We start from the raw sequence: 12,779 nt of genomic DNA, 5'->3' as shown, positions 1-12,779 counted from the left end.
TATTTATCCCAGATGCGTTTCGCGTTTTTCTTGGCGAAACGCATCTGGGATAAATGAATTAAGTGGTAGCAGGAAAAGGCGGTTTTATTTACAAAACAAGTATTTATATGCTTGTTACGCAGGATGGCCACGAAACAAACTGGCCAAACAAAAAAATTTTTGCAGTATGAAGTTTATTCCAGACGAATGCGTGGTTAAATTGGTAGCGATTTATTTGTCATTTTCTATTGTTGTGGTCTTCAATCTGAAGAGAGATTTGGCGCAGCTCTCCACGCTAGTCTATCCCGTGCAAGTCTCTTCTCTGAATAACTACTGCAACTGTATCCTAATTCAGGTCTTTTCCTCCCCCCCCCCCCCCCCCGTACATACACATTTCATCCACTACCAAACTGACAGTTCCTTGATGCCTTGGAAAGGCATTCTTTTAGTTAAATTGTGGCATAAACTTCTTTCTCCTCCATTTTGATTCATTAGTTAGTCTGTCTAACAATCTAATCTTTAGCATTCTTCTTTAGCAGCACATTTCAGAGGCTTCTGTTCTCGTCTTGTATGAAGTGCTTATCGTTCACTTGGCAGTGTCTACACTCTAGAAAAATACATTCAACGGACTTCCTAACACTTAAATTTATATTAAAAATCAACAAATTTCTTTTTACTCAGAAATGCTTTTCATACTATTACCAGTTTGCATTTTTCGTCCTCGTTAGTAAAGCCGTCATCAGTTATTTTCCTGCCCACATAGCAAAACTTGTTTTTTAATCTATAAAAAAAAACTTTGTATTCTGCCTTACGGCAGGTCTTGTCATGGGGGAAGCCTCGTCAGAGAGGTCCACCACATGAGCGTCTAGGGAAGTGATTCCAGTGGTGGTTTCCGTTGCCTTCCACTGATGATGATGAAATGATAATGAGGACATCACAACATCCAGTCCCTGAGCGGAGAAAATCGCCGACCCAGCCGAGAATCGAACCAGGGACCCTTGGCCGGACAGACCGCCGCGCTGACCACTCAGCTATCGCGGCGGACTTTTTGATCTATAAGGGACCATAAAAAAGTTTCCGTTCGCAGGCCGTACGATCCAGAATCGGTATTCCAGTCAGGCAACATCGCCATGTGCATTGAGGTAATCATCCCACCAACAGACCAGGTTGAAAATACCTGTTTGGTAAAACAGCAGTGAAGAGGTCCGTATCTGCTTGCTGCACATATTCGTCCGACAGGAACTGCCGACTCTTCAGGGCGTTTTCGAAGAGACCGAAGGCCTGACACTCGTGAAGGGAGAGCTCAGGACTATAACGCGGATGCTCGAGTGTCTTCCACATGAGTAGGCGCAACTACTCCGTTACGATATTCGCATGATGGGGATGTGCGTTATCATGAAGCAGCAGCACCATTCCACAACGATGGTTTCCGACAGATATGCTACCCCACATGCATTCCTCATTCTCCGATGGATGTCTACCGGTGTTTGTCCTTCGACAACCAAGAAAAGAATAACATCACGTTGGTCCTGATTGGACGCATATGCTAATAATATGGCCATAGTTCACGTGTCCGCATTTATCGCACGCTCGTCGACACAAATGCCTCATTACTATCTTGCCTTCACGTCAGTGCTTATATACGCGACGTGACCAAAAGTATCCGGACACCTGACTGAAAAGACTTACAAGTTAGTGGCGCCCTCCATCGGTAATGCTGTCATTCAATACGGTGTTGGCCCACCCTTAGCCATGATGACACCTTCCACTCTCAAAGGCATACGATCAATCAGGTGCGGGAAGGTTTCTTGGGGAATGGCAGCCGGTTCTTTACGGAGTGGTGCACTGAGGAGAGGTATCGATGTCGGTCGCTAAGGCCTGGCACGAAGTCGGCGTTCCAAAACATCCCAAAGGTGTTCTATAGGATTCAGGTAAGGACTATGTACAGCCCAGTCCGTTACAGGAATGTTATTGTGTAACCAATCCGCCACAGGCCGTGCATTACGAACAGGTGGTCGATCGTGTTGTTCTTCAACAGTGGGAAGCAAAACCACAATAGGTGTAAGCCCCTCCATGTAAAACACGACCACACCATAACACCACCGTCTCCGAATTTTACTGTTGGCGCTACACACACTGGCAGGTGACTTTCACCGGGCATTCGCCATACCCACACCCTGCCATCAGATCGCCACATTGTGTACAGTGATTCGTCTCTCCACACAACGTTTTTCCACTGTTCAATCGTCTAACGTTTACGCTCCTTACACCAAGCGAGGCGTGATGTGTGGCTTATGAGCAGCCACTCGACCATAAAATCCAAGTTTCCTCACCTCCCACCTTACTGTCATGGTACTTGCACTGGATCCTGATGCACTTTGGAAATCCTGTGTGATGTTCTGTATAGATGTCTGCCTATTAAACATTAAGACCCTCTTCAACTGTCGGAGGTCTCTGTCAGTCAACAGACGAGGTCGGCCTGTACTCTTTTGAGCTGTACGTGTCCCTTAAAGTTTCCACTTCACTATCACATCGGAAACAGCGGAGCCAGGGATGTTTAGGAGTGTGGAAATCTCATTTACAGACGAATGACAGAAGTGACACCCAATCACCTGGCTATGTTCGAAGTCCGTGAGTTCCGCGGAGCGCCCCATTTTGCTCTTTCACGATGTCTAATGACTACTGAGGTCGCTGATGTAGAGTACCTGGCAGTAGGTGGCAGCACAATGCACCTAATATGAAAAATGTATGTTTTTGGCGGTGTCCGGAAACTTTTGATCACATAGTGTATATCGGCAACGGAATTGCGCTGGGCTGCACCTACGCTGCACCAACGCCTTCAAACGGAAACGGTTTGATTGCTCCTTACATTTACCTCAGCATTAATGTTTAACCAATGGAATTATTCATGGCCTTAGGCTGCGTTCGTTACAGCGGATGAAGCAGCTAAACGTGCCATACCAATATGTCCAGAGCAAATAAATCTATCGAAAAAAAAAAACATTTGTATTTGAACGACCTTACTTAATATAAAAATTAAAAGTAACAATCCAAGTCGCAGTTTACTTGCGGTCTATTGGAGGTAACCGGTTTCGGTTAGAATAACCATCATCAGGCCAAGATCCTAAATCACACGAGGAGCTGGGGCCAGAGCCGTTGCGTAATAATGGAAGGCATCCGTCTCGAAGAGCCAGAGAAAGAGAGGGGAGGGGGGGGAGGGAGAGGGACAAAGAGAGAGTTAGAGTTTCCGATTAAACACAAAGTAACCCTTCACTGGCGGAAGCCTCGACCGACAATTTGCCATTCATGTATGGCCTTGTTGCATCGTCACTCAGGAGCCGCTTCTGAAAATACTACTGTCGCGAGCGTTCTAAACCCGTACAACCCGATCTGCGTATGCCACTCGTCAGACTTCATTCGTGCCAAGGTCTCCCGTGAAAAGGAGCGTCTCACGCTGCTTTTAGGAACAGGAGAAGAAAGGACTGTATCAGCCGCCGATTCTTCACAATCCCCGCGTCTGTCTTGCACGAGCGTACTTAGCATTTTGCGACGTAGTCGCCACAGAAAGTCACTACGTCTGACCTGTATTTGAATTTTAAATGGTACTGTTCATGGACGCAGTCTGCAGACATTTGCATACACGCTCCATGGTGAACCTTACCACCCTTTCAAATAATTTTGCTAACACTCTACAGTCCTTTGCCTTTCAGTCGAGCGGCGATTCCTACATCTGGATCGACATTCGTTATCTGTGGGTCACTAGGAAGTCTGTGGCAGAGGACGTACTTGAAACGCGCCTGCTGATTTTGTTGAGTCCTCTGACGCATGGGCAACTACACTGGCGAGAGGACCCACCAGTATGCAGTGCTCGTACACTACTGGCAATTGAAATTGCTACACCAAGAAGAAATGCAGATGACAAATGGGTATTCATTGGACAAATACATTATACTAGAACTAACATGTGATTACATTTTCACACAATATGGGTGCATAGATCATGAGAAATCAGTACCCAAAACAACCACCTCGGGCCGTAATAACGACCTTGTTACGCCTGGGCATCAGACGTCGCAATATGCCAGTCACTACTCTTGATGAACTGTGGTATCGTGTTGAAGCTGCAATGGCAGCTGTACCTGTACACGCCATCCAAGCTCTGTTTGGCTCAATGCCCAGGCGCATCAAGGCCGTTATTACGGCCAGAGGTGGTTGTTGTGGGTACTGATTTCTCAGGATCTATGCACCCAAATTGCGTGAAAATGTAATCACATGTCAGTTCTAGTATAATATATTTGTCCAATGAATAGTCGTTTATCATCTGCATTTCTTCTTGGTGTAACAAATTTTAATGTCCAGTAGTGCATATTTTATTGGTAGTCATTATCAATACCTTCCCACATACGCTTCGAAATCTAGCTGATGGTAGACAGTGTGTCGAAGTTTCAGGCAACAATAGCTATGTGTATAGCCTGGAGCCGGCCGGGCTGGACGAGCGGTTCTAGGCGCTACAGTGGAACCGCGCGACCGCTACGGTCGTAGGTTCAAATCCTGCCTCGGTTTTTTTTCCGGGTTCGTAGCAACAAGGGAAGGGGAATAGGAAGGGAGGAGCGGAGCGTGTTTCACTTACGCTTAGTTTCAGTTTGTCACAAGCTATGTTCTGTTCGTGTGCTAGTGTTACTGAAGTGCAGTTGGTGAGTTCGGTCATTGTAATTTCTATGATTCAGTACGCCTCGCAAATGCGCAAACAGTGCTGACAATATTTGCTACATTTGCGGACAGGCAACACTGAAACCGCAAAGGAGGGCAGTTATTTCATATATTAGGAAAGCGCACAGACTGTACTTTGACTGAAATCTGGGACCAGAACAAGCCCCGGGCCCCACATGTATGTTACAAATCTTGTGTCTCGAGGCTTCGTTTGTGGCTGAACCGTGAAAAATCTTCACCCATGATCTGACGAGAACCATCAGACCATGTGAATGTTGTTAATTTGGATCACAAATCCATTGAAACATGACATTTCCAAAAACAAAAAGCCTTTCTTTACATATCGTAACATACAGTCGGCCATGTGACCAGTGCCCCACGCCGACGGACTGCCTATTCCTGTGCCACCTGATTGTGATAGGACGAGGGCGCTAGTGAAACTAGTGCTGTCCTATTATCTTCGAAACCCAGTTCTTCTGATTTTTTTGTAGAGCAGTGAGTGTACAGAGATTCACAAAATGAAACTGTGTGAACTTAATGACCTAATGAGACATCTGGAATTGCCGAAAAGTATAACCGAATTGTTGGCTTCGAGACTACAACAGTGGAATTCTCTTGTTAAGACGTAAAATGTGATGACTGCGTTCCGTAACCGCCATATACCATTCATTCCATTTTTTCTAAAGTGAATACAACTTGTTATTTTGTAGTGGTGTACAGTGACTAATGGCAACTGTGTGAATTGACTATAAAAATGATCAGTGGAGGTTGTTCATCGACTCCTTCAAAGAATGTCTCAAGCGTGTGGTACTGCATAACTGCAACGTGTTACCATCGATTCTGATTGGACACCCACTTTACACGAAAGAAACATTTGATAACATATAAACATGAACTACGACAAAGATAAAAGTCAGATTTCTGGTGATCTGAAATTTTTTACTTGGGCTACAACGCGGCTACACCAAATTCTGTTGCTTCCTGTGTCCCTGGGTTAGAAGCGACAAAGCACTTAGTTATAAAAAGAAAGAGTGTCCTAAGCGTACATCGCTTGAACCAGGATCTCACAGTGTTATCCACGAATCACTTATCGAATCAAGGAACGTAAGTCTCTCTGCTCTTCATATAAAGTTTGACCTAATGAACAACTTTGCTAAGGCCATGGACAAAACTGGGGAAGCATTCTATTGAGGCGAAAATAAACCAGGTTAGCCGAGAGCGCTAATGCGCTGCTTCCTGGACTCGGGCCGGCGAGCCGGCCCCAGATCGAATCCGCGCGCCGGATTAACGACGAGGACCGGTGTGCCGGCCAGCCTGGATGTGGATTTTAGGCGTTTTCCCACATCCCTCTAGGCGAATACCGGGCTGGTCCCCACGTCCCGCCTCAGTTACACAACTCAAAGGACTCACAGACATTTGAAACACATCCGCACTTTTCCATTATTTATACACAGAGACAGATGGGGTACTCTGATTCCGTCCCCGGGGGTGGGGGGGGGGGGGGGGTGGGGGGGGGGGTACGGGGTGGCGGCAGGAAGGGCATCCGGCCACCCCTTCAATTTAACATGCCAAATCCGATTTAACCACTCCAACCCCGCGCACAATGCGAGACAAAGGCACAAGCGATAGATAGATTGAAGCGAAAATAAAAGACGGGGATGTCATGGATCCCCATATACACAAACCTTACAAAGATGAGCATTCCAACACCATCCTAACACGCGACGAAAAGTAAGCTTGGGATGCCTTTGTTGTAGAGTCAGCAGATTTTCCAGGAAATAAGAGGGCACAAAACGTAAGAATCTTGTGGTAAATCTTTTGCACTGCTTCAAGTGCATTATGTCCTGAAAGTTATATTTCCTAGATCCACACTTGGACTTCTTTCCTGACAACTATGGTGCTGTAACTGACGGCAGAGAGAACGCTTCCACTACAAAATTTCGGATATGGAAAGGGGATATCAGAGAAAGTCGAGTGCATCAATATTAGCCGATTACTGCTGGACACTGATCAGTAGAAAACTACAAACGCCAGGCAAAGTGGTTGCCCCTTCAATGACCTTCCTCCGACGGAAAACACCAAGGTGAATACATGCATAACCTTATATAGGCAAAACGTAAAGCTGTCACAACTTCAAAACGAGAGCTAAGATTTTCGTTAAGAGAACACCCGAAAACCTAAAGATAAATTTTAATTTTAAAAGCCAACAGCCTCAGTTGCACAGTTTACCTAGACTTACCTAGGTTTCAGTCGGGATAACACAGCCTTCTTCAGAATAAAAGTAACTACCGTTTGTCCATAATAGACATCGTCATCCTAAAACTACAAATCCATAAATTATCGTCATTCTGCAAAAACTTATCTGAAACTGCCTCGGTCCCACTTCGCGACCGCGATGCGGCAGCCACGAGTGCTGTACTGAAACTCAGCACATTATGGACAAACGGTAGTTACTTTTATTCTGAACAAGGTTGGGTTATCCCGAGTGAAACCTAAGTAAATCTAGGTAAACTGTGCAACTGACGCTGTTGGATTTTAAAATTCAAATTAATATTTATACAGTTGCTGACAGGGCCGCGAAATGTTGAAAATATTTAACCTAAAGATTAGCTGTTTTCATGCCGGTTACAGAAAAAAAGGAAAATTTAGTTGGCTAACGTAAAAACTGTACCGACGTACATAGCCTTGCTTTAGAGTGAAGCAGTTGTTCAGCAGGTCCCTGTGGGAAAGACGAGTCACGCCGGGCGCTGCGCCAGTAGTTCTCCGTGCGGGAGGCTTTACTGCGCTCGTTAGCGACGCGGTAATGCCTGGCCAATAGCGCGGCTGCAGCTGAATTTGCGAACGCGCAACTGTTACCTCGCGGCAAGGATCACGTCGGCGGTGACAGTCGCGTGTTGCAGCTGCCGGTATTTCTGGACCGGCAGCGTGACAGCGCATGTCTAACAGCAGATGCGGACTCCCTCCTCCCAGTCGAAAACTAGGCCATCAAGTAAAGAGGTACAAAAATATCTGGAGAGATTCCAGTGGTCAAAGGATTATTTTCTACACCTACACGGATACTCTGCAAAACACATTCTAAGTGCCTGGCAGAGGGTTCATCGACACACCTTCACAATTCTCTAGTATTCCAATCTCGCATAGCGCGCGGGAAAACGAACACACGTCTTTCCGATTTCCTTTATTTTATTATTATGATCATTTCACCCTGCGTAGGTCACGTCAACAAAATATTTTCGCATTCGGGGGAGAAAGTTGGTGATTGTAATTTCGTGAGAAGTTTCCATCACAAAGAAAAACGCCTTTGTTTTAATGATGTCCACCTCAAACACTGTACCATTTCAGTGACCAGTGACACTCTTTCCCCTATTTCGCGATAACACAAAACGTGCCGCCTTTCTTTGAACTTTTTCGATGTACTCCGTCAATCCTTCCTGTTAATGATCCCACACCGCGCAGCAGTATTCTAAAAGAGGCCGGACAAGTGTAGTTAGGGTCAATTACCAATTTTCGCACCATGTAGATTTCTTTTCTAATTCGTTTTGGAATTTGTTTTGATCTTCTGATGCCTTTAGTCGATAAACGACAGCGCCATATGCAAACAGCCTAAGAGGGCTGCTCAGATTGTCTCCCAAATCGTGTATATAGATAAGGAACAGTAAAGGGCCTATAACACTACCTTGGAGAGCGCCAGAAATCACTTCTCTTTCACTCAATGACTTTCCGTCAATTACTACGAACTTTGACCTCTCCGACAGGAAATCACGAATACAGTCACACAACTAAGACAATATTCCATAAGCACGCAATTTCACAACTGGTACAGCGTCATAAGCCTTCCGGAAATCAAGAAATATGGACTCAGTATCGAAGCTCTTGTCAACAGCACTCAACACTTCATGCGAGTAAAGAGCTAGTTTTTATTTTATTGGACGATCTTTACTAAATCCGTGCTGACTAAATGTCCAAAAAACAAAAAAAAAAATGGTTAAAATGGCTCTGAGCACTATGGGACTTAACATCTGAGGCCATCAGTCCCCTAGAACTTAGAACTACTTAAACCTAACTAACCTAAGGACATCACACACATCCATGCCCGAGGCAGGATTCGAACCTGCGACCGTAGCGGTCGCGCGGTTCCAGACTGAAACGCATAGAACCGCTCGGCCACTCTAGTCGACGACTGTGTGTCAATAGACCGTTTTCTTCGAGGTAATTTATAATGTTCAAACACAATGTATGTTTTAAAATCCTGCTGCATATCGACGTTAATGGTATGGGCCTGTAATTTAGTGGATTACTCCTTCTACCTTCCTTGAATTTTGGTGTGACCTGTGTAACTTTTCAGTCTTTGGATAGGGATCTTTCGTAGAGCGAACGGTTATATATGGAGTTGTTCAATCATCATACTCTGAAAAGGAACGTAATTGGTGTATAGTCTGCAACAGAAGACTTGCTTCTATTAAGCGATTTTACTTCATTACTTCGAGGATATCTACTTCTACGTTACTCATATTGGCAGCTGTTCTTGATTCGAATTCTGGAGTATTCACTTCGTCTTCTTTTGTAACGGCATTTCGGAAGGCTGTGTTTAGTAACTCTGCTTTGGCAGCACCGTCTTCGGCAGTATCTCCATTGCTATCGCGCAGAGAAGGCATTGAATGTGTCTTGCCGCTAGCATACTTCACATACGACCAGAATCTCTTTGGATTTTCTGCCAGGTTTCGAGACAAAGTTTCATTTTGGAATCTGTTATAAGTATCTCGCATTGAAGTTCGCGCTAAATTTCGAGCATCTGGAAAAGATCGTCAATCTTTGAGATTTTGATTCCGTTTATCTTTGGCATGTTCCTTTCGTTGCTTCTGCAACAATGTTCTTACCCGTTTTGTGCACGTTATTTAAAATGTATTTGAGTTCTGTCTTAAGGTCACGGAAACGCTCCTGTCGTATTATGGGTGTGTCTACGAATGACAGGTAGCTCTTGACTTTGCATTTTGTCGATGATCAGCCTATTTTAGCGGGGGGAAAAAATGAAATGCTCACATGGCATTGCTGGCCGGGAGAGTCCGTCCGGGGAAGTTCGGTCATCCAGTGATAGTCTTGTTGCAGTCGACGCAACAATGGGCAACTCGCATGCTGGTAATGAGGATGAAATGATGGTAAGGACAACAAAACACCTAGAAAATCTCCAACCCAGCCAGGTATCGAACCCGGGCCCGCTGCATGGTAGGCAAGCACGTTAACAGTCACCTAAGCAGGCAGACATTTTAGCGGAGATGAGGATGAGGTGAACTACATGGTCAAAAAGCTGCAAAGAGTATACCAGAAATGGGGGGTTTAACGATCAGCTAAGAGAAAACTATATGACAACAGGAGGAGTGAATCAAGACCTGACGTTAGATTTTGTGGTAATAACGTCTCTGGACTCATAAATATTTGGGAGTCATTAGTAACAAAAATGGACACAGTAAAAGAGGAACTAAGAACCGCACTGCCCATGGTCGACAAGCAACCAAACAATTGAATGAAGTTTTATGGAGCCCACGTATTACGCCCATGCTCATAAATTAAGGGTAATGCCGTTACCTGGTGAAACAACGCTCTGGTGAGCGGTTTGCGGGTTTAAATCACATCGGGGTATGACCATGCGGTGCATTTGGCCTGCGGTCGTCGCACGGTGGCGCTGGCAGCACTCCATATACGCAGAGGTGTGTTGGTACATATCAGAGTACGGTGCAGCGAGTAAGTTTGCAGACGTTTTCAGATATACTAATGGCGACTGTTTGTTGAAAATGGCTCAAAGAACACATATTAATGACGTTATGAGGGGTTGAATACATGGGCGACTGGAGGCTGGTCAAACAGAGCAGGTCGTAGCACGGGTCCTCCGTGTGCCACAAAGTGTGATCTCAAGATTATGGCAACGATTCCAGCAGACAGAATAACTGTCCAGGCGTCACAGTACGGGACGTCCATAGTGTACAGCACCACAAGAAGACCGATATCTCACCATGAGTACTGCAGATAGCCTTGCTCGGGACTTTACCGCAGCCACTGGAACAGTTGTGTCCAGACACACAGTCTACAGACGACTGAACAGACATGGTTTATTCGCTCAGAGACTTGCAAGGTGCATTCCACTGACCCCTGGTCACAGGAGAGCCCGTAAAGCCTGGTGTCAAGAACACAGTACATGGTCATTGGTACAGTGGTCCCTGGTTATTTTCACGGACGAGTCAAGGTGTATACCGAACAGTTATTCTCGCCGGGTTTTCATCTCACGTGAACCAGGAACCAGATACCAACCCCTCAATGTCCTTGAAAGCGACCTGTATGGAGGTTGTGGTTTGATGGTGTGGGGTGGGATTATGGTTGGTGCACGTACATCCCTATACGTCTTTCACAGAGAAACTGTAACAGGTCAGGTGTATCGTGACGTCATTTTGCACCAGTATGTCCGCCTTTTCATGGGTGCAGTGGGTCCCACCTTCCTCATGATGAATGACAATGCACGGCCCCACCGAGCTGCCATCGTGGAGGAGTACCTTGAAACAGAATATATCAGGGGAATGGAGTGGCCTGCCTGTTCGCCAGACCAAAACCCCATCGAGCACGTCTGGGATGCTCTCAGTCGACGTATCGCTGCACGTCTTCAAACCCCTACAACACTTCAGGAGCTCCGACAGTCACTGGTGCAATAGTGGGAGGCTATACCCCAGCAGATCCAGAGTATGCCAACACGTTGTGCGGCCTGTGTACGTGTGCACTGTGATCATATTCTATATTGATTTCGGGGTACACGCGCAGGAAACAGTGGCGTTTTGTAGCACATGTGTTTCGGGACGGTTTTCTCAACGTATCACGAATTCCGTGGACTTACAGATCTGTGTCGTGTGTGTTCCCTATGTGCCTATGCTATTAGCGCCAGTTTAGTGTAGTGCCACGTTGTGTGGCTCTACATTCTGAAATTATCCTTAATTTATGAGCATGAGTGTAGATCAGAAACGAAGATTAGTAAAAGGAGCCTTCAAAATGTCTCACACACATTTATCCAGAGGACATGTGGCCTGGAATTGAAGAAGTGTCATGATGACCTCTCCATCGGCAAAAGATTCCGGAATAGTCCCCCATTCGGATCTCCGGGAGGGGACTGCAAAGGGGGATGTGACAATGAGGACAAGATGGAAAAATCAACGAAAGGATTAACGTTCGTCGAGTCGGGGTGTGGAATGTCAGAAACTTGAATGTGATAGGGAAGTTAGAAAAGCTGAAAGGGAAGTGCAAAAACACAATCTAGGGGTCAGTGAAGTGAAATGGAAAGAAGACAAGGATTTCTGGACAGATGAGTATAGGGTAATATCAACAGCGACAGAAAATAGTATAACGGGAGTAGGATTCGTTATAAATAGGAAGGTAGGGCACAGAGTGAGTTACTGTGGACAGTAGTGTGATAGGGTTGTTCTTATCAGGATCGACAGGAAACCAGCACCGACAACAATAGTTCAGGTATACATGCCGAGCCGGCCGCGGTGGTCTCGCGGTTCTAGGCGCGCAGTCCGGAACCGTGCGACTGCTACGGTCGCAGGTTCGAATCCTGCCTCGGGCATGGATGTGTGTGATGTCCTTAGGTTAGTTAGGTTTAAGTAGTTCTAAGTTCTAGGGGACTAATGACCACAGCAGTTGAGTCCCATAGTGCTCAGAGCCATTTGAACCATATACATGCCGACGTCGCAAACTGAAGATGAAAAGATAGAGAAAGTGTATGAGGATATTAAAAGGGTAATACAGTATGTAAAGGGATATGAAAATCTAGTAGTCATGGGATACTGTAATGTAATGGTAGGGGAAGGAGTAGAAAAAATGTTTACATGAGAATATGGGCTTGGGGGCAAGGAATGAGAGAAGAGAAAGACTAACTGAATTCTGTAACAAATTTCAGCTAGTAATAGCGAATACTCTGTTCAAGAATCAGAAGAGGGGGAGATATACTTGTAAAAGGCCGGGTGATACGGGAAGGTTCAATTAGATTACTTTATGGTCAGACAGAGATTCCTAAATCAGATACCGGATTGTAAGGCGCACCCAGGAACAGA

Source organism: Schistocerca gregaria, chromosome 2 (genome assembly GCF_023897955.1).
Source record: "Schistocerca gregaria isolate iqSchGreg1 chromosome 2, iqSchGreg1.2, whole genome shotgun sequence".
NCBI classification, from domain to species: domain Eukaryota; kingdom Metazoa; phylum Arthropoda; class Insecta; order Orthoptera; family Acrididae; genus Schistocerca; species Schistocerca gregaria.
The sequence above is the reverse complement of the archived record's forward strand: the minus strand, read 5'-3'. Positions refer to the sequence as shown.